This window comes from Lepidochelys kempii, chromosome 1 (assembly GCF_965140285.1).
Source record: "Lepidochelys kempii isolate rLepKem1 chromosome 1, rLepKem1.hap1, whole genome shotgun sequence".
Taxonomy (NCBI): Eukaryota; Metazoa; Chordata; order Testudines; family Cheloniidae; genus Lepidochelys; species Lepidochelys kempii.
In genome coordinates, this window is record NC_136380.1 from 345,431,294 (window position 1) to 345,454,818 (window position 23,525).

The 23,525-nt window shown below is 47.0% G+C and overlaps 1 long non-coding RNA gene across 1 annotated transcript in view; it reads right to left on the bottom strand.

Annotated features, from left to right (window-relative positions):
* The window catches only part of LOC140906978 (uncharacterized), an 81,334-nt gene that overhangs the window by 28,955 nt on the left and 28,854 nt on the right, over positions 1 to 23,525 (bottom strand). Inside the window, exons 2-3 of the long non-coding RNA XR_012157328.2 lie at positions 19,041 to 19,251; positions 3,684 to 3,841 (exon numbers count right to left, since the gene is read on the bottom strand). This is a non-coding gene — a long non-coding RNA (uncharacterized LOC140906978). The remainder of the gene's footprint in view (positions 1 to 3,683; positions 3,842 to 19,040; positions 19,252 to 23,525) is intronic.

Below are 23,525 nucleotides of genomic sequence, written 5' to 3' on the forward strand. Positions count from 1 at the left end.
CTGGGGCTCTTTGTAGCCTCTCTGGCTTGCTCTAACCCCTTCCATGCTAGAGCGGGGCAGCTGCCCCGCTACAGAGACAGAGAGACTAATCAGCTTGCCCAAGGTCACACACAGAGTCTGTGGCAGAGCTGAGAGTAGAATCCATAATTCCCAGTCTAACAAGAGCTATCTTTCTCTCATCTGCCCTGATTTCCTTGTCTTCTGAGCAAATGAAGCAGCATAAACACTGTACATGCAAACAACAACAAAAATAACCTAGGTCCACTAGCCTTGTATTAATAGCTGCGTTCATCTTCGCTTATGAACTCTGATGCATTAGAACTCTCCAGCCAAAGGGCATCAGCCCTAGCAGTGAGGCACTTCACTGGCACTTTTTTGCCCAGGCTTGTGTTTCATTACAGTTGGCAGGAAAGCCCCTGCTGGTTTTATTCAGCCGATCCTGTTGCACTTTACTTAGCCGCAAACATTGCTGGGGTTTTTTTTTGGTAACCTAGTTTCCACTCTAAAATTACAGAGCTTGTTCCTCCAGGGACGAGGAGAGCGATGCCCTGGTGAGCTGGCTCATTCCACTCAGCACACTCGCCTCCCCACGCCGTTACCATTTGCCCAGGGGACGGGTGCAGGTGGAAGGGATGCGAAGAAGAATGCATTAGTTATTTGCTGCACCTCCCTGCTCTCTTGCTGCTCCTGATTTTTTCTCTTGAGGGCATGATTAACAGCAGGGCCTGGTGATTCCACTGGAGTGAAAAACAGTGGCATACTCTGCTCTGTTAAGGCAGCTGTAACTCAGCAAATCTCTACCAGTTCTACCCTCCTGGCTCCATGTGTTTCTTTTTCCCTCAAGCAACTCATCATTGCCCTGCTGTGACCTGCCTGACCCCATCTGTACTCTGAAACTGACTTTGATGCTCAGCAGCCGCCCAGATTCCTGGTCTGTAAATACAAGCATCTTGGTGCCCATGTGTTGACATCTGACTCGGCACCTGTTCCCAGCAGACTTGATGGGTTTGTCTATTTGCCTTGCTGCCTGGAGTGACGGGATCCAACACTGAGGAAAGGTATGTGGTACTGTTGCACTCTGTGCTGCTTAGTTCAGAGCGGATCTTTCCTGGAGTTCAGAGCCAGGAGTTTGGTCCGGCTTATTACAGGAATAAAAGACCTGCTATGAAGTTTGGACCAGGATACAGAACCGCAGCTCATGGATCTTTCAGTCCAGGTTCAGTCACCAGGGAGATGGTCCTGTCCTGCTGTCTCCCTGGGCCAGAGACTCCCAGAGGTGCAGCATCCTTCCCCCTCCATGGGGCATTTTATCTGCCTGGCAGGGGGCCTGCTGCAAGCACCAGGGAGCTGCTCCTGTGCCAGTCCCCCCCCAGCATTTTCCACACTCTGTCTGCTTTGTGTACCAGCCACTCCCCCATGGCTCTCACTGTACCCCCTTGTGCATCAGGGCATCCACTCGCCTCCTCCCTCCCTTTCCCCCACGGGCAGCCTTTCCCTGTCCTTGTTCCCACCACCTCTCTTCAGTTCCCACCAGCACTGCCTGCTCCTCTTCCCCCTCCACCCCAATCTCTTCCCTCCTCCCACCAGCACAGATCCTGATGCCACATCCACACTTGACTCTGCCTCACCTCTGGCAATGTTTGTTAGGATAGAGATATTCAGGCCTGTCTGTAAAGGCCTAGACTCGAAGAATTTAGGTGTATTCTTATCACTTAGCTAGTTATAGAGGTATAAAAGAAATAATCAAAATCACTGTCTGCCGGTGTAAGGTCCTTCCCTTACTGTGACAGTCTGAGGCCCTGTTCTTAGGTAAGGCCTTTGGCTAAGCAGCAGAGGAAGCCGTAAGCCGCGAAGCAAACGGTCAAATCCTCACATTCCAAACTAGTCACATTGAAATAAGGTGCTGTAGGGCTGTTAGGAATACAATCCTGTCCTGATAATGCCTATTGCCTCCAGAGAAAGGGAAGTGCCTAGAAAATGTAAAAGGAAACTTAGTTTGATAGCATCCTGTCTGGCAAGAACTCACTTATCAATAGCTGAGATGTGAAATCCTCATTTCTGTGTTTGTTCTATCATTGTAGTCCCCATTTCCCCATTGTTTGTCTGTATAATCTCTGTCTGGTTCTGTGATTGTTTCTGTCAGCTGTATAATTAATTTTGCTGGATGTAAACTAATTAAGGTGGTGGGATATAATTGGTTAAATAATTATGTTACAATATGTTAGGATTGGTTAGTTAAATTTCAGTAAAATGATTGGTTAAGGTATAGCTAAGCGGAACTCAAATTTTACTATATAATCTGCAGTCAATCAGGAAGTGAGGGGGGGGAATGGGGGTGGGGAATTGGAATCATGTTTTGATAAGGGGGGGAAATGGTAACAGGGACACAGGTATGGCTCTGTGGTGTCAGAGCTGGGAAAGGGGACATTAAGGAAGGAAACTGGAATCATGCTTGCTGGAAGTTCACCCCAATAAACATCAAATTGTTTGCACCTTTGGATTTCGGGTATTGTTGTTCTCTGTTCATGCGAGAAGGACCAGGGAAGTAAGCGGGTGAAGGAATAAGCCCCCTAACAATGTTTACCCCAGTCCTGGCCCTCCCTCCATCCTTCTCTCTGGCTGTGGTAAATGCAATCTTGCCCCACTCATATCTATTCACAATGCTGCTGTAAACTTCATTATCTTAGCCCAGTGGTCCCCAAAACTTTTATATCGTGCCCCCTCTTACCTGTAATATAATCTGTTTGTGCTAGCCGGGGCCGGGAGCCGAGGCTGGGGCTGGGAGCAGGGCCAGGGCTGAAAGCCAGGAGTGGGAACCGCAGTTGGGAGCAGAGCCAGAGCCTGGAGCTGGGCCACAGTCGGAGGCAGAGGCCGAGCTAGGCCATGGTCAGGGGCTAAAGCTGGGACCTCGGCTGGGGGTGGGGCTGGGGTCAGAGTTGGAATGGAGCTGGAGGCAGAGAGGGGTTGCTTGGCTCTCCCTCCCTGCCCCCCATGGGAGCTGGCCCAGGCCCCACTGCACCCTCCTGAATGTCCCTCTGTGCCCTATAAGGGGGCACGCCCCACAGTTTGGAGACCACTGTCCTAGCCTGTCACTTTGACCATGTCACATCCTCCCTTTGCATCCCTCCACTGCTTCCCTCCTTCTCTGTTGCATCAAACATAAGTTGCTTGTTTTCACTTTCCAGGCATTTCTTGGCCTATCCCCCATCCCCGACCTATCACCTCTCGTTCCCTGTCAAGACACCGACTCTCTCCTCCAGTCAGCCCATGATGCCAGCCTCCATCACCCATTTTCAAACAAGCCCCTTGGTGGTTTCTCCCATGTTGTCCCTCCCAATAAACAACCACAAAGCTACCTCATTGTCCTTCAAAACCCTCCTCAAAGCCTTCTGTAGGATGGTTAGACTGCTGGGGAGCCGAGACCACCGCCGGTCATGCCGACCAATATTGTCTCGGTGTTTCCCTCTGCTTCCCCTTTGGTCTGTTTGTTTTCCTTCTGTTGTCTCATGTTTTATACTTAGGGGAAGGGACTCTCTGATCTGTGTCTGTACAGCACCTAACATAATGGGGTCCTGGTCCAGGCCTAGGGCTGCTAGGTACCACAGTAATAGAAAAAGTAAATAATAATAATAATAACAATGTACTGTCCAGTATAATACTGAAAAGTCCAGCTGGGATGTTACCGTTTAATCTGATCATGGCAGAGCAGCAATAGTGGGGTCAGGGGTCCTCAAACTAAGTCAAGAACCCCAGGGATCTTCCTGGGGAGTCAGGCATTTCCAGCCAAACCTTTGCAGGTTCTCCTTGAGGCAGACCTGGTTTGGGTGCCAATATTCTCCACCTGGAAGTGAAAAAGAGAGACAGCCACTATTTAAAAATCAAACAAATAAACGATATTTCACAGCTATGGAGCTCTCCGTGACCCTCACAACAGCCAACTGAACAGGGCTGGAAATGGGTCTGAACTAAAACCCTGGCTGTAAACAACCTCCGAGCTAGGGTCCTGAATTCAGGGCTGAGCTCTCCAGCCAGCTGCTGTCTCCACCACAGGCCAAACCAAACCTTACCCCTAAATGCTAATCTGCCCTCCCCACTGGGTTCTACTTTCTGAGCAGAGGGAAAGCTTGATGCTCTGCTCCGGGTTTAATCTTCTCTGAGGGCAGCTGCTCCAAGGGAAGCATTGTCTATTTCACTGCAGCAGTCAGAGCTGAAGAACGACTCCACTGAATGACACAGAACCAGAGCATCTGGGTTACAGCCCTTGTTAAGCCTGGAAACTAGCCTTCAAAGCTTTAGTAAAAGTGCATTTCCAATAAAAAAACAAGAACAACGAACCACTGCCCCCAACGGGTATTGTTGTTCTATTGCAGTCAGCATGCCCAGGACAGTAATATTAACATAAGAACGTCCATACTGGGTCAGACCAAAGGTCCATCTAACCCAATATCCTGTCTTCTGACAGTGGCCAATGCCAGGTGCCCCAGAGGGAATGGACAGAACAGGTAATCATCAAGTGATCCATCCCTTGTCACCCATTCCCAGCTTCTGGCAATCAGAGGCTAGGGACAACATCCCTGACCATTCTGGCGAATAGTCATTGATGGACCGATCCTCCATGAACTTATCTAGTTCTTTTTAGTCTTGGTCTCCACAACATCCTGTGGCAAAGAGTTCCAGAGGTTGCCTGTGTGAAGAAATACTTCCTTTTGTTTGTTTTTGTCAAGGTTCCTCCCCCACTCTGAACTCTAGGGTACAGATGTGGGGACCTGCATGAAAAACCTCCTAAGCTTATCTTTATCAGCTTAGGTCAAAACTTCCCCAAGGTACAAAATATTCCACCCGTTGTCCTTGGACTGGCCGCTACCACCACCAAACTAATACTGGTTACTGGGGAAGAGCTGTTTGGACGTGTCCTTCCCCCCAAAATACTTCCCAAAACCTTGCACCCCACTTCCTGGACAAGGTTTGGTAAAAAGCCTTACCAATTTGCCTAGGTGACTACAGACCCAGACCCTTGGATCTTAAGAACAATGAACAATCCTCCCAACACTTGCACCCCCCTTTCCTGGGAAATGTTGGATAAAAAGCCTCACCAATTTGCATAGGTGACCACAGACCCAAACCCTTGGATCTGAGAACAATGAAAAAGCATTCAGTTTTTTACAAGAAGACTTTTAATAAAAAATAGAAGTAAATAGAAATAAAGAAATCCCCCCTGTAAAATCAGGATGGTAGATATCTTACAGGGTAATTAGATTCAAAAACATAAAGAACCCCTCTAGGCAAAACCTTAAGTTACAAAAAAGATACACAGACAGAAATAGTTATTCTATTCAGCACAATTCTTTTCTCAGCCATTTAAAGAAATCATAATCTAACACATACCTAGCTAGATTACTTACTAAAAGTTCTAAGACTCCATTCCTGGTCTATCCCCGGTAAAGACCAGCATATAGACAGACACAGACCCTTTGTTTCTCTCCCTCCTCCCAGCTTTTGAAAGTATCTTGTCTCCTCATTGGTCATTTTGGTCAGGTGCCAGCAAGGTTACCTTTAGCTTCTTAACCCTTTACAGGTGAGAGGAGCTTTCCCCTGGCCAGGAGGGATTTCAAAGGGGTTTACCCTTCCCTTTATATTTATGACAGTTTTAATTGTGTCTCCTGGAAAATTACAAAGCTAAATCTCCCTCTGAAAAGAAAATATATGTATAGATTCACGACTTACAAGTGAAGACCCTTCTAACTGAACCAGAGGCCCAAAAACTGGAGCAGGACTGGGAGGGAGCAGCTAATTCTAGTTAGAGCTGGGCAGGAGACGGTTTTCCCATCCCATGAAACTTTGTGAGATTTCAGAAATGTTCCCATTCTGCATCAGGATGGGACTGAAATGCTTTGATGGTTTTTGTGAAAAAGCAGAGCTCCACCACCGCAAACTAGCCAAGAGCCTGCTGCGTAGGGCCTTCACCCGGCACTTTCTGCTCTGCCTGATTGAGACCACAGCCCTGAATCTGAGGCTATGTTTGCACTTAAACTGCCACAGCGGCAGAGCTGCAGCTGTGCCGCTGTAGTGGTTCAGTGTAGACACTCACTGCAGTGATGGGAGAGGTTTTCCCCTGGCTGTCATTAATCCCCCTCCCTCAGAGGCAGTAGCTAGGTCAACAGAAGAATCCTTCCATTGACCTATCTGTGTCTACACCAGGCATTAACTCTGTTGCTCAGAGTTGTGGATTTTTCACACACCTGTGCGCCGGAGCTGGGCCAGCCTAACTCTTAGCATAGACCTGGCCTGAGTCTCCCAAGTGTGAAGTGTCCTGACCACTGGACTATAGCCAGTTTCCCTGTGGCCCAATGAATATTTAATGATTTATACAACATAAAACCACTCCAACAGAAGAGACTGAGAGAGACGTACTCCAGCGTAGCCTGGTGGTTAAGGCACTCACCTCGCATCTGGGAAACCCAGTCCAAGTCCCTGCTCTGAATTTGGCAGTGCAGACACTTGAATCGGAGTCTTCACCATCAGAGGGGAGTGCCCAGAGGTGGTGGTGGTGTTTGTTTGTTCATTCGTTCTCTCTCCCTCTCTCCATCTCCCTCTCCCACCTGAGGAACCTTTCTCAACAAAGCTTTCATCAAACCTGGTATGGGCCCGGGAAAAGTTTCAGTTTTGACCAACTGGCATTTTCCAGTGAAAAATCATTTAATTGAAAAATTCCCGACCATCTCTATTTCTAGTCCTTACAACTCTGGCATTAAAGGAGTTATGTGATGGACACACAAAAGATTGATTCCCCAGGTCATTGAGCAAAAACCAGCCCCCGCCCGCCTCCCAGAAGCTTTGTGATGGCAAATGTCACACTAAATGATTGTAACCTTTGCTGGTCTGTATTGGCCAAACAAAGAGGAACCTGGGTACTTCCATAACTTTTTGGCAGGACTAATGGAAATCAGCAGACCCTTGCTGGGTTCTTCAATAAAAGTCTTGACCCCATATCAGTCAAATCTTCTCCATACTGCACAGACCTTCAAGCAACAGGCTAGCGGTATTATCATAGCTATTAGATCTGTGTCTGATAGATATATGGATACTTAAACGTCCTATTGCCCATGACAACAGCTTTTTTTTTAACCTCTCACTCTACCTATTGGAGGATAAATTACTTTATAATAGCCCATCCTAGCTCAATTTGTCCATGAGGCCACAGCGGGGATGATCTCGGTATCAGACCATGCGAATGTCAATCTAAAGCTCTCCCTGCTGGAGGCTGAGACATCTAGACAGGCATGGAGACTTTGCACCTCACAGACGTCACCTCTGTGGCATTCATCAATGATGAGCCGGAGACCTTTCACAGCCCCATCAACTGCAATATTATTGGAAGCAGCAAAAGTTTCCATCAGGGCAGGATTAGAGTGCCTTCGTCAGCAAAAAAAAAAAAAAAAAAGACCTTGTAACAAAAAAACAGAAACCTTCACTGAAAAACTTAAAAATGTAGATCAAGACTATGCCAAAGAAACCACCCCTGACAAACAAAAATGTCCTGGTACAAATGAGATACGAATTAAACAGACTCAGACACAAAAGGCAGAATTTACTATGTTTCACCTTAAACATGATTACCAGGAGCCAGGGGAGAGAGAGGGCAGGCAAATTCCTTGCTTATAAACTGAAATCAAAATCTAGTAGAGGCAAAATACCCTTAGTATGCAATGCCCAAAGGAAGACGTACATGACACAGAAAGACATTAATACCCATTTCCAGTTCTTTTATTTGGAATTATCCAAAGCAGATCCCCCAGCCACTACGGCAGCCTTGAACCAATTCCCGGATGGAGCTTTGTTGCCATGCATCGCAAAAGCCTGGGAGGAGCTCTACAAGACACTCTGCTCAGCCTCCAGGAAACAGACCTAATTGTGAAAGAAGTGGAAGATGGTAAATCCCTGGGCAGCAATGGATTTCCTATGGAGTGTTATAAAAAAGGAAAAACCGGATCAAATATTCCACTGATCTGTTTAAAAGAGTGGTTCCCTACTTTCACAGTGCAAAAGGCAATTCAACCCATTATACCCAACCCAGGGAAAGATCCTGCTAACTGCACAGGGTACAGACCCATGTCACTGGTACATTGTGAGGTGAAGATTCTTGCCAAAGCCCTTGCTTGTACACTGGCACACGATATTATTCTAATCATATATGTAGCTCAGGTCCGGTGTATCAAATCCAGGTATGGGTCCGCATGGCCGCTCCTCCTCCAGACCCCCTAGCATTTGGGGGGTGCCACAGGTGATGCCTTAGTTTCCCCTCGCCTGTGGCACCCCCCCCAAATGCTAGGGGGGCACAAGTCTGAAGACGCCCTTCTGTGAGCTAAAGAGCAGCCCTTTCAGAGGGTCCCATTTATTAACAACAAAGATTAACAGGATCATAAGCAAGACCCTTGTTCAGGCGCTTCCTTGGAAATCCACTGGCAGGGTCAGTCCAACTAACCTCTTAGTCCTTTAACCATTGGCACTCCAGACCAACCCCTTCATCTGGAGCCAGGGCTTTCAGGCTGCTCCTGCTCCCTTCCCTTGGAGAGCGACCTCCAGTTGTCTCTTTAGGATACTCCTATTCCTTTCACCTGTGGGACAGTCTCTCTCTCTCTCTCTCTCTCTCTCTCTCTGGAGCCCTTCCAGTTCCTACCCCTGGTCTACTCCTGTTGCCTCCCTGGGAACACTCTCCCCCCAGGGTTATCGTCTCCCCTGCAAGCCCCTTCTCATCAGAGGCACATATTTCCTGCGAATACTTCCCCCAGCTGAGCTCAGGCAGCTTTGTTACAGGGCACGGTGTTCTTCTACTTGTTGGCCATTGAACACCTGTCTCAGGCAACCAATTACTCGCATGTGGGTCTTCAGAGGACTGTCATGGACAGGCGAGGCCCTGACTCCCCTTAGAGGGCCAGTTGCCCCATGACAACCTCCGGTAACTCACTGATAAAACCACAATACTACAGCACTCAGAGGAACCTTTGGTAGCATTATAGCTTAATGCTGAAAAAGCCTTTGACAGGGTTGCTTGGGATGATCTCTTTGGGGTCCTTGAGAGAATGAGATTTGGTGATCACTTTATCAACTGGATTAAATTGCTCTATAGAATCCTAGAATCATAGGACTGGAAGGGACCTCGAGAGATCATCTAGTCCAGTCCCCTGCACTCATGGCAGCACTAAGTATTATCTAGATCATTCCTGAACAGGTGTTTGTCAAACCTGCTCTTTAAAATCTCCAGTGACGGAGATTCCACAACCTCCCTAGGCAATTTATTCCAGTGCTTAACCACTCTGACAGTTAGGAAGCTTTTCCTAATGTCCAACCTTAACCTCCCTTGCTGCAATTTAAGCCCATTGCTTCTTGTCCTATCCTCAGAGATTAAGAAGAACAATTCTTCTCCCTCCTCCTTGTAACAACCTCTTATGTGCTTCAAAACTATTATCATGTCACCTCTCAGTCTTCTCTTTTCCGACTAAAACGCAATTTTTTCAATCTTCCCTCATAGGTCATGTTTTCTAGACCTTTAATCATTTTTGTTGCTCTTCTCCAGACTTTCTCCAATTTGTCCACATCTTTCCTGAAATGTGGCACCCAGAATTGGACACAATACTGCAGTTGAGGTCTAATCAATGCGGAGTAGAGCGGAAAAATTACTTTTCATGTCTTGCTTACAATACTCCTGCGAATACATCCCAGAATGATGTCCAGAATGATATGCTAACTCCTCCTTTCATCTTATCGCATGTAATTATATTTCAGATCTTTTCTCATTACAGAGAGGCCTGTGTGCATTACAGAGCCAAGGTTGGCCAATCTCTCCACTGCTCTTTAGCATATTGCAAGAACTGTCGTATGTACAATCTGGGGCTGTGTAGATAGAACAGCTACTCAAAATGATCCTATGGAGCAAAAAATGATATTGTGTGCAGATGGTGTGCTGGTCCTACTCTCTAACCCACAAAGGTAGGTGCCCAAATTATTAGAACTCACCAGCAGTTTCAGGCACTTGGCCAGCTATAAGATTAAACACAAGTCAGAGGCATTAGGACTAACGAAATACGCACACCAGGCCTTGCTTAGTCAGTGGGATTTCCAATGGCATTAACATATCTCGAAATTCTAGTCCCCAGCAATTTATAACAAATGACTAAAATCAACTTTGCCCTGATTATCACTCAAATCACTAATCACCTAGATAATTGGGATCCATCTCTTTAGCTGTATGGTGATTATTAGTCACAGACAGGAGTACTGGACCACAGAGTGGTGATGTGATTTGCCCAAGGTCACAAAGCAAGTCAATGTCAGAGATGGCATTAGAATCCTGGCTCTCTGGCCTGTGCTCAGACTGCACCTTTCTCTCTACGGGCTGACCCAATGGACAATAAATAGAGCCAACACATAATGTATTGGTTTTAATTATGGCTGAACATATGGCCTTAAACATCTGGAGGACCAGTTCAGGTGACTGAAAATGGGATCTCTGTTGCCAGTTCAAATCCCACTCAACTCAGGTGTTTCTGAATGGGACCTAGAGCCTGCACCTATAGGTCATGAGTTCAACTCCCACCCAGATTGGAAGTGACCAGACATTGGTACCAGCCGATGGCTGTTTGATCATCCTATGACTCTCCATAAACTCCACCTTCGTAGCTGGCTCTAGCAGGAGGCAGTTGCACTCAAGAGACTCATACAACTTGGCCAGCGAGACTGAGTCAACCTCTCCGCCCAAAAGCTCTTTCCAGGACAGGAAAGAAGCACACAGGCAGGGCAGTGTGAGGGAAGGCCAGTGTGATAGGGCCCAGTTCTCCTGCTCCCCAAGTCTGTCTGTTAATTACATGATCATCCTCCCCCTCCCTACAAGCGAACCAGAGCTGACAAAGCCATGTAAGGGGAAGAGCGTCATATGGCCCCATATCCTGCTCTCCATTATGTCTGCATGCCCTCACTGGTTTCAATATGGATGTACCAGGGAGCAGAGCTGTGTCCAGGTACAGTTACTACCCATCAGTAGGCGAGTTTGTTTTCTTGCAGGGAACCGTTGATAGGAGTCAACTCTTGAGCTTATGCGCTCGTGCACTTGAGCTGAAAATGTAATGACAAATGAAACATTGCTTTCCTGCGTGCCTGCCTTCTGTCAAGGGCACGTCCACACGGCAGCATGGTGCCCAGCCATCCCAGCACAGGACTGTCCCATCCCAGCATCCATCCATCACTTCCCTTAGGAATCTGGAGGCTGATTCATTTTGCACTATGCAAGCAAACAGGCAGCATGCCTCAAAAAGAGCTCAGCTAGCAACAGAGGAGCCCACCGGTGGAGTGGTGGTGGGAGGGAATTAGAGAGCTGCCTGGAGGCTTGCAATGAGTCAGGCGTCTGCAAACCAAAGCTAGTTTCGCAAATATAAAACAACCCCAGCCTGTGCAACCAGAGCTTCAGCCGGGCAGTCAGAGAGCATAGCAGCAGCCGTCACGGTGGTATGAATGCAATTTATAACACTGGTGTATTGACATGATAACGGGAAATACTGCATCAGTAGGACTCTCCCGTCCATCACCGACCAGCACCACAGGCTGCTTGCTCAGGGACCAGGCTGGAGGAGGAAAGGGAGTCACCTGTGACGGCTTGAAATATCCTCCTGGCTCAGCGGAGAAAAGTCTGCTAACTCAGGACTGGAGAGTGCCTAATTCCAGATTTACAGAGAGTGGGACTGCATCCAGGTGGGGAGGGCACTAGGATTATTTTGCCTTAGCCATACAAATAGACCTCTCAGAGTCAACGAGACTACTGACACGAAAAAGGGCCATAGGACTGAGCCCTGCCAGAAGATTTGATTGCAGCGTTTTAGTTTATGAAGGGAGTAAACAGTGAAAACAAGCCATCACAGGATGAAATTTAGAACAAAACAAAGGAAATACCAGTGCAGAACACAGCCCAATCAAATGCCGTATCCTTCCTCCTGCTGGAGCAGTTTCTGACAGATCAGTGAAAGATGAAAAGAACAACAACCAACCAACTCCATTTTGCATCCCCCTAAGTGTGCAATGCTGGGCATAAGTGGAAAAGTCCGTCCTGACCCCTGCAATTGGTTGATGCCCTGAAGCAGGAGTACTGATTACCCTGCTCTTATAATGAATTAACGAATCAATATTAACCCCCTGCCCCCCCCCACAAGTGCATAGACATGTGTACAAAGGTGATTTTCAAAAATGCCCATACGTGGATGGCTGCTGACTTAGCTGAGCTGCTTGCCTGTGAAGTTGCACTGCTGGACATTTGGAAGGCAGGTGGCTGGAATTGGCATTACTGTCTGTGAGCTGGCTTGCAAATAAAAGAATCTCAAGGGGGCCATTGAGCAGCTGCTGGAGCCAGGGAACTACTTGAGTTCACCAATGCCAAAAAGGCACAATCGTGTCCCTGTCTCCTCTGTTGCGATAAATATTGACCAACTAGGACTTGACAGCTGTTACTAAGGGCTTGTCTTCACTACGGCTCTACATCGCCGCAGCTGCATCAATGCAGCTGTGCTGATGTAGTGCTTCTGATGAAGACATGCTATGCCAACGGGACAGGAGAGCACTCTCCTGTCAACAGAATTACTCCACCTCAACAAGAGGAGAAGCTATGTCGGTGGGATAAGCTGTGTAGACGCTGCTTTACGTGGATGTAACTTACATCAGTCAGGGGTGTGTTTTTTAACACCCCTGAGTGACATAAGTTACATCCACTTAAGCTGCAGTGTGGACAAGCCCTATGATACATGACATGGCCAATCAGAAAGTCTTGGCGAAAGCAGGAAGAGACTCAAAAGCTCAGGCCCCTAAGCCTTGAGCAAAACGGGAGGCTGTGTGAGCTTCTTAGCAGGATAGGGCCTATGACCCACAGCTGGCCAGTTCTGAGTTCATCCAGCAGAGCGCAGTGGTGTAAAGAAGCATGACCCATTGCATTATAATAGTCTGGCTGAAAAATTAAGGTTGCCATTGAAAGACTGGGCAGAGAAGATTCATGTCAACTCATCACGGTGAAAGCTGTATTTTAGTACCATTAGCTCCGTGGAGAGAATAGCATCTCCTGTATAAAAATGATCCTCTTGACATAACCTGCCCCCCCATCACACCGCAACCCCAAGAAACCTTGAAAACTGTCATTCTTAACATTGAAAAGAAAGATTGTAGCCTAAAAAGAAAAACAACACTACTGAATTATTTTACCTTTTTTTTTAATGCGAGAATCTCAAATAAACAAAGCACCAAATAGATGATTCCTTATTGTTGTTATTATTTGTATTACTGCAGTGTGTAGGAGCCACAGTCAGACACCATGACCCTATTTTACTAGGCACTGTGCACACAGAAAACAAAAAGATGGTCTTGTCCCCCACGGTAAGTGTCGTGTATGAAGCTATGGAAGTGGGCTCCCTTTATGGACCGTGCGTAGCAAGGAGCTGATGCTTTTGGCTCCGAAGGTGAAGTGTTTGAACCCTGCTGACAGCCCGAGCAGGGTTGGTTATATTTGCACTTTGACTGTAAGTTCTTTGGAGCAGGGGCCGTTGTTTTTAGTTTTGCCTTTCCCACCATTGGCAGTTAACCTAAAATAAGCTCAATATTTATCATCAAGCTTCCCAGGCAGCAGGAAGGATTGAGAGGAGACACATTTCAAAATGATCATTATAACAAGTGGCTTCCCCCTGGTAACTCAGCTCTGAGAAGGTTGAACTCAGACCAGAGATTTGGGCTTTCTTAGCTCTGTCTGTGTTTATTCCCTGCTAAGCAGAAAAACCAATTCCCCCCTCAAGTTATCATCTAAACACTCTGGCTTAACATCCCCTATATCAACGGACACTACCATGACTTGAGTGACACATGTACAAATATTGACTCTTAGCTCTAAGATGTTGCTGATTCCATACTCAGCCAAGGCCTCTATCGTTTCAGTGCATCGTATAATTCAATTTCCTGGAAAGTGCTGTTGTCATGTAACACAATGCAGTGCTGTTTCTTGGCAGGTGCTTCTGAGAGACCACAGTGACCAGGCTCTGCCTCACTGTGACCAGGAAGAGATGGCATGTTGGCCTGTCATGGTGGAGTTACATCTTAGTTCCTCTAAACAAGGAGGGCCAAGGAGGGTGGAGTATTCCCCTTTATGGATTCTTTCCTCCTTCCCATGTACATTTAGTGCTGAAGTTCTCTCTCCACAGACCAGCCCCGATAGCTTCCCTACATCACACGCCTGACTTGGAGGAAACACCTCTTGGTGGCTAATGCAGTCCTTGGTTTCTGCTAAGGATGCCAATGAGAGGGACAATTAGGGCTTGTCTACATGAATAGCGTAGCTGAAGTTGATGTACTTAGAACTACTTACCGCTGTGTCTTCACTGTGGTAAATCAACAGCTGACGCTCTCCCATTGACTCCGCTTGTGCTCCTTGTTCTGGTGGAGTACCGGAGTTGATGGGAGAGTGCTCAGCAGTTGATTTATTGTGTCTAGACTAGACACAATAAATCAAACCCCATTGGATCGATTGCTGCCCGCCGATCTGGCAGGTAGTGTAGACAAGCCCTTTGTGCCAGTTGACATGGACCATTGTCCACTAGGAACAAGAGTAACACCGATATATTGCACTTCAGCCATGGTATGGTCACCAGATGATGCTGTTTGGTCAGAACTGACCTGGGCTAGAATTGAACCTGTGACTGAGAGGTGTAAAGTTGCCCTGAGCCATCGCACTTTGGCTGCATGCACGCGCGAACACACACACACGGTTCAGAAAGGCCATGCGCTCCATTGCTACTCAGCCTCCATTGCTACTCAGCCTCCATTGCTACTCAGGAAGGACATACAGCTATTGTACATGCACCTCTTCACCTCCATTGAAGGGAGGCAGGGAAATCTTACCAAGGGTTGGAGGAGCCAAGCCGGTTGAGTTCGGGAAGATAGTCAGGAAACTAGTTCATTTACTGTGTGGAGGGAACACAATGAAGTTGATTTGATGTTGTGTTGTCAACTCCACTGACTGCCCCTGCATCTGCTTTAAAATTGGCTCTCCATCTTGGTATCCTGATATGAGTAGAAGAAGCAGGTGCATCAATAAACTGCCATGGTGGCTTGCCATGGCTTGCTCTTTGCTACACCTACAGCTGGCATGTCTGCCTGTGTCACTGGTATGGCAGCCAGTGGTACCTGGCAAGGTCTATGGATACATGTATCTGAGGGAGAACCTGAAGACTCAAGCAATGAATCCTGTTTCATATGCCACAGAGGCACCCAATCACTTCTCGGTTGAGCTCTCCACCTAGGTACATCCTGGAGCTGCACTAGCTGAGCTGGCCCTGAGTTTGTATCTGTGACATTATCTGATTAAAATATGACCATGTAGATCATTGTTGCTACTACTGTTATATAATTGCAACAAATCTTGTACAAAATGTATCAAGTAAGGTGTCTATGGAAAGGTTATGATTTGCTGAATATGTTTATGTTATTTGTATGCATGTATCATTTTTGTATTTGAAGTTATGAGTATTGGCTGTATACCTGGAATTCAAATGTTTGCTCCTGGGGTAACACCCACAAGGTATTTAGCCTGCACACCTTGAAGGGACTTTCAAATTAAGTGGGTCATCAAGGAACGCTTACCTCACAATGGACCATGGGAGATGCCTATCTACACTTAATGGACTTTCCTGCTATGACTAAGCAAAGTCATGCATGGACATGTGACTTGCCCATGTGACTCCAAACTCCATCTTTTACTGTAAATTTCCACTAGCTGTGCTGAGGGCTTTGTTTGAAACAATAGATTTCTCTCCACATGACAGAAGCTATAAAAGGCACTGGAAACACCTCCATTTTGCCTCTTTCCTGCTCAAGCCTGTTTCCTGCTCAAACCTCTGGACTATTGACTTATACTAATGGGAGCATTCTAACCAAAGGACTGAGGACTTTCTAATTATTTGGAAGCAACCAGAGACTTAAGACAGCAGTTCATTTCATCACTGCTACAAGCCTGAACCAAGAATTTTGCAATTATTTTATGTATTTGATTCCTTTCACCAATTTTAACTCTCACCTTTCTTTCTTTCTTTTTTAAAAAAATAAACCTTTTACATTTTAGATACTAAAGGATTGGCAACAGCATGCTTATTGGGTAAGATCTGAGTTATATATTGACCTGGGTGTGTCTTTTGGGATCAGAAGAACCTTTATCTGATGAAATTGGTTTGAAAGAACCACTCATCTTTAAGTCTAGTGTTTTTGGTGGTGATACAAGGACTGGAATACCTAAGGAAACTGCTTTTCTGACTTCTTGTTAGCCAGTATGGTGAAACAGAAGTTTACTTTTGTTGCTGGTTTGATATATCTCATGGGAGAATAACCACCAGTTTTGGGGTGTGTCTGCCCTATTTTTCGGCAGTTTGTCCAGTATTTGGTATTCTCAGCTGTAACCCCCTGAGGCACAGTTACAATATCACTGGATTGTTCAGACTTCCAGTAACCCTAGCCTTCCAAATAGCGCAGGGGGACTGGGTGGCTCAAGGATTAGTAATGGAAACCCAGCATTTCTAGACACATTGGTAGTGGCCAAGGACTCAAAAAGTCACAGCAAAAAAGTGTTTAAGTACATCAGAAGCAGGAAGCCTGTCAAACAATCAGTGGGGCCATTGGGCAATCAAGGTGCTAAAGGAGCGCTCAAGGAAGATAAGGCCATTGCGGAGAAGCTAAATGAATTCTGTGCATTTGTCTTTACTGCCGGACGATGTGGGGGAGATTCCCACACTTGAGCCATCATTTTTAGGGGACAAATCTGAGGAACTGTCCCAGGTTGAGGTGTCAGTAGAGGAGATTTTGGAACAAATTGATAAATTAAACAGTAATAAGTCACCAGGACCAGATGGTATTCACCCAAGAGTTCTGAAAGAACTCAAATATGAAATTGCAGAACTACTAAGTGTGGCATGTAACCTATTGTTTAAATCAGCCTCTCTTCCAGATGGCTGGAGGATAGCTAATGTGATGCCAATTTTTAAAAAAGGCTCCAGAGGCAACCCTGGCAATTACAGGCTGATAAGCCTAACTTCAGTACCAGGCAAATCAGTTGAGACTATAGTAAAGAACAGAATTATCAGACACACAGATGAACACAAGTTGTTGGAGAAGAGTGAACATGGCTTTTGTAAAGGAAAATCATGCCTCACCAATCTATAAGAATTTTTTGAGGGGGGTCAGCAAGCATGTGGATAAGAGTGATCCAGTGGCTATAGTGTACTTGGACTTTCAGAAAGCCTTTGATAAGGTCCCTAACCAAAAGCTCTTAAGCAAAGTAAGCTGTCATGGGATGAGAGGGAAGGTCCTCTCATGGATCAGTAATTCGCTAAAAGACAGGAAACAAAGGGTAGGAATAATTGGTCAGTTTTCAGAATGGAGAGAGAGAAATAGTGGTGTCCCCCAGGGATCTACACTGAGACAAATGCTGTTGAACATATTCATAAATGATCCGGAAAATGGGGTAAACAGTGAGATGGCAAAATTTGCAGACGATACAAAATTACTCAAGATAGTTAAGTCCAAAGCTGACTGTAAAGAGCTACAAAGGGATCTCACTAAACTGGGTGACTGGGCAACATGAAATGGCAGATGAAATTTCATGTTGATAAATGCAAAGTAATGCACATTGGAAAACATAATCCCAACTATACATACAAAATGATGGGATCTGTTACCATTCAGGAAAGAGATCTTGGAATCATTGTGGATACTTCTCTGAAAACATCAGCTCAGTGTGCAGCAGCAGTTAAAAAAGGTCTTTTACGTTAAGAACCATTATTAGGAAAGGGATAGAATAAGACAGAACCATCAAGAAAGGGATAGATAATAAGACAGAAAATATCATAATGCCACTATATAAATCCATGATATGCCCACACCTTGAATACTGCACGCAGTTTTGGTCAGCTCACCTCAAAAAAAGATATATTAGAATTGGAAAAGGTACAGACAAGGGCAACAAAATGATTAGGGGTATGGAACAGCTTCCGTATGAGGAGAGATTAAAAAGACTGGAACTTTTCAGGTTGGAAAAGAGACAACCAAAAGAGGATATGATAGAGGTCTATAAAATCATGACTGGTGTGGAGAAAGTGTTATGTACTTCTCATAACACATGAACGAGGGTTCACCCAACGAAATTAACGGGCAGCAGGTTTAAAACAAAGAAAAGTACATCTTCACACAACACACAATCAACCTGTGAAACTCATTGCTGGGGATGGTGTAAAAGACAAAACTACAACGGGGTTCAAAAAATAATTAGGTAAGTTCATGGAGGATAGGTCTATCAATGACTATTAGCCAAGATTGTCAGGGATGCAACCCCAGGCTCTGGGTGGCCCTAGGCTCTGTTTGCCAGAAGCTGGGAATGAGCTACAGGGGATGGATCACTTGATGATTACCTGTTCTGTTCATTCCTTCTGAAGCACCTGGCATTGGCCACTGTCTGGAGACAGGACACTGGGCTAGATGGACCATTGATCTCACCCAGTATGGTCGTTCTTATGTTCTAACATCACAGCATCCAACAGCTGCTTGCTGCTCTAGGCTCTCACAGTCCATTTTTCTAATGGACCAGCATCTGCATCCCAGAAAAGCTCTACCAGAGTCAGCAAAGTCTGGCCCCAATCTCAACAGGGAACCCAAGAAACCAGTGGGCCTGTTGGCACAACTAAGCGGTCCTTCCAGCCTGGACAGCAGAGGGACACATTGGGCAGGGCAATTAGGGAGGCCTGCTCTGCTTGGTCTGCACCCATTTTGGGGAGGAGGGTGTGAAGGGGGGCCCAGAGGGGTCGTGGTGCCCAGCACCTGTCACCAACACTAACATGGCAACTATAAGAGTGGCGAGATGGCTCTCTCTCTGTACCTGCACAGTGAAGAACACCCATACAGCAGGTGAAAATTCCCCCAAGGTAGGGAGTTAAGTGGGAGGCACCGACGGGTGGCCCAGGGGTGAATTTTACCCAGCTTACCTGGTGTGTGATGTTGTGTCGTCCAGTCAGCAGGACTTTCTGCCCCCGTTCTTGAAGCCGCCGGTGAAGCATTTCCAATCACTGCTTTGGACCCACTGCTGCTTGGCAGGATCCCTGCCATGAGGCTGAAAAGCAGCGGCCAAGTCAAAATGAAGACAAAGCACCTGGAGCTGTTGACGGACGACCGGCAGAGCCGCCATCAGATTGGCCTCTCATACAATACACAAACAGAGACACAAATCAATGCAAAGTGTTTAAATCCCAGGAAAAAAAATCAACACATCTATCACACTTAGTCATGGGCCCCTTTTAGACCAGACACTAGCAGCAGTTTGACATCGGGGCAGGGCTTCGTTAAACCTATCCAGACCTTAGGGACACCAATATCATGAGGCCCCCACCCGCACTTGGAGAGGCAGGGTGTTTGCACTGTCCTTCCAGAGAGGCAGTAGCATGTATTTTATGTACTCACCTGGCCTCCATTTCCTTAGTATCTGAGTGTGCCACAGAGGCCAGCTTTACAGGCAACTCCTGTCTCAGACCTGAAAAACTCACTGCAGCTAATACCCCACTTTCATGGTACTGAGCCATGGTCTCTGCTGAAATCATAGAATCACAGAATCATAGAAATCTGGGAACTTACTGATACTGCTAATCATTGCAAGCTGTGTTCATGGGTCATATTTAAGAAATAATGTAACTATATTGAAAATTATGCCCTTATGGGTCTTCGAGTGAAATTCAGTCACCAGGGAATCATGTGTCTGAGTAATGGCCCATTCAAGCAGGCAGGACTTGTCACCCCTCCCTTTCTAGCTGATGATGTATGTATGGCTCAACTTTCTACTGTTGCAACATCCCAGAAAAACCAATGGAAAATCACCAGTTACACTGTAAACATCAAACCCACTTGGAAGTGCAGAGGAACAATATGACAGTAAGGGCATCATCCCAGCTGTGAATCAACACAAAACACTAATTCAATGTAGCTCCAGGTGGAGAAAGATACTCTGCATCCATTCACTGAGGTGGTACCTTGAGGAGCAGGGGCGCTTCATGAAAGATTGGGTTCTGGCTCCTTGGGGCCAGCCAACGCTGCAGAAGTCTGAACTCTTGGGTGAGACTCTAGTTTATTAGCTAGGAAAGGCCACTATTAATAGCTTTTGGCCCTCATTTGCATTTTATAGTTTTGTTTTGTACGTCGCCATTTGTTTCCAACACGCACAGTTGACTCTGTTTGAATCTGGAGTCTCTCTTTTTGGGGACACTTTTGAATGGATACAGGGGTTGGGGGTGCATCTCTTGTAAACTGGCCGAGCTGGCGTAGCCCAGAGGTGAGCGCATGAGTGGCTGACAGGCTGGTTCTGTTAGGGAGCTAGCACCCAGCTGACGTGCCACTGAGTGGCAAGAGGCATGGCAGCCCTTTCACAGCTATTGCTTCAGGCTGTCTGCAGACTCAGGCAGTCACCATTGTATCGATCCCACCCATTGGTCCCTCTAAGCTGTGCGCTTGTGTACGCGCACACAGATCCGAAACCCCGCGCACACAGCAAAACACCACGCGCATATTTGTCCTGTGTCCCTATATTGGGGACTGCTCACCATCACCGCCAAAGTCCCGGGGCTGGCGTGGCGGCTCTTCCTGGGGCAGAGGCGGAGGGGGTCTAGGCACAGAGGCAGAGGGGAGTCTCGCTGTGCTGCACTGGCTCCCTCCTGCCCAATCAGAGCTGCGGGAGTGGGGCTTGCAGGCTCCAGCAGCGGGCAGAGAGCCCTCCGCCCTGCCCCACCCCGACCCGACCCAATCCTAGGAGCCAGATGGACCAGCTGGCTCTTAGGGTCTCTGCGCGCTGCCGGCACCTGCAAGCCCCACTCCAAAAAGAACAGGAGGACTTGTGGCACCTTAGAGACTAACCAATTTATTTGAGCATAAGCTTTCGTGAGCTGCAGCTCACTTCATCGGATGCATACTGTGGAAAGTGTAGAAGATCTTTTTATACACACAAAGCATGAAAAAATACCTCCCCCCACCCCACTCTCCTGCTGGTAATAGCATCTCTACATTGTAAGGAGAGTGATCACTTTAGATAAGCTATTACCAGCAGGAGAGTGGGGTGGGGGGAGGTATTTTTCATGCTTTGTGTGTATAAAAAGATCTTCTACACTTTCCACAGTATGCATCCGATGAAGTGAGCTGTAGCTCACGAAAGCTTATGCTCAGATAAATTGGTTCGTCTCTAAGGTGCCACAAGTCCTCCTTTTCTTTTTGCGGATACAGACTAACCCGGCTGCTACTCTGAAGCCCCACTCTGCGGCTCTGGCAGCTCCCATTGGTACTTGTGGCGGGCACAGCACATGGAGAGTCTGGAGACACCCCCCGCTCACCGCTCTGACTCTAGGAGCCAGAGACCTCCCAGCAGGGCTGGTGAGTGCGGCCAGGGAAGCAGGCGGGGTGTAATGGCGTGAGTGTCTGGGAGGTCTGTGGCGGGGTGCTGGGCTGTGAGGGTGTGGAGGGTGCCGGGCAGTGGGGGAGGTTTGTGTGTTTTGGGGTGCTAGGCAGTGGGGGGCCTGTTGGAGGGGTGCTGGGCAGTGGGGGAGATCTGTGTGTGTCAGGGCACTGGGCAGTGGGAGGTCTGTGTGGGGCATTGTGTAGTTGTGGTGGTGGGGCTGTGGGGAAGGGCACTGGGAGAGAGGGAGGAGAAATCTGTGTGTATTGGGAAACTAGAGAGTGGGGGGTTCTGTGTGGGGTGCTGGGCAGCTGTGGTGGGGCTGTGGGCAGGGGGGCGCTGGGCAGGGGTGGTGGTGTGCACAGCACTGTGCATTTGTGGTGGAAATGTGAGGGGTTGTGTGGGGCTCTGGGCATAGTGGGTTCAGGGAGTGCAGGGCAGGGAAGCTGTGTGGCTCTCTTCGATCTGGCCACCCTATTTAGGTTATTTTAGCAGGCTTTGACATTTCGACCAATAAGGAAATTAAAATGCAGGTGTAATTACATATCTTATTCTTGGCTGATAATCATTTATTGATATTTTTTCAGAAAATTTTAAATTTAAAACAGACAAACTCTTGTTTTTCTTTTTTCACTTACGATGTCTCTATCTGAAAACCCATATAAATTGACACAAATTGTAAATTAAAACTTTTGAAATGTATATGCATTTTACTCGCTTGGGCACATTTGCCTCATGGTGCACAAATTTGAACTCTGCTTCAAAAATTTTCACAGAAGAAATTTTTGGCGCACACGGCCTGTCAAAAATTAGAGGGAACATTGATCACACCTGGGTCCTGGCTTCAACCTTTTCTTCACAACCCAAGATTGCCAGAAATGTTCTTTAAAAAAAGAAAGGTGTGCTTTGACTCCAGTGCGATCACGACTCAAGGCCCTGATTTAGAACGTGGGCAATGGAGCCTCTGAATGGCCCAGGGAACTGGGATCTCCCGCCTCTAGGTTTGAATCTGGCCCACCAGAGTGGCTGCAAGTCACGCCGATATGACTGAGATGAGCTTCCCTGGTGCTCAGCTGCCTTCCTAGGGGACAGGTCCCAACATAACAGTGTTCCTCCCCCATCACAGGAAGGTATCGTTCATAGACATCTCAGCCTCAAGGCTATGGACTTAACGGGCCACCGAGACCTAGCTACTCTTTCACCATATAGGCTGGTCCCAACAAGCCCAGGGTCGGGGCACATTGGTAGGGCAGGGAAGTCAGCAATCCCATCCACGATTTCATAGAATCATAGAATCATAGAATATCAGGGTTGGAAGGGACCCCAGAAGGTCATCTAGTCCAACCCCCTGCTCGAAGCAGGACCAATTCCCAGTTAAATCATCCCAGCCAGGGCTTTGTCAAGCCTGACCTTAAAAACCTCTAAGGAAGGAGATTCTACCACCTCCCTAGGTAACGCATTCCAGTGTTTCACCACCCTCTTAGTGAAAAAGTTTTTCCTAATATCCAATCTAAACCTGCAAACTAGTAAAGTAAAACTGCAACTTGAGACCATTACTCCTCGTTCTGTCATCTGCTACCATTGAGAACAGTCTAGAGCCATCCTCTTTGGAACCCCCTTTCAGGTAGTTGAAAGCAGCTATCAAATCCCCCCTCATTCTTCTCTTCTGCAGGCTAAACAATCCCAGCTCCCTCAGCCTCTCCTCATAAGTCATGTGTTCCAGACCCCTAATCATTTTTGTTGTCCTTCGCTGGACTCTCTCCAATTTATCCACATCCTTCTTGTAGTGTGGGGCCCAAAACTGGACACAGTACTCCAGATGAGGCCTCACCAATGTCGAATAGAGGGGAACGATCACGTCCCTCGATCTGCTCGCTATGCCCCTACTTATACATTTAGGGAGACCCTGTGTGGTAACCAGGCAGCATGGGCTGGGAGAGGAGCTGGGAAGCCAGAGAGAGCCACAGCAGTGTCCTGTCCGTGTCCAGCAACCTTAGTGAAGAATTTCCTTTATATTCAGTATAACCCATCCTGTCCCTTC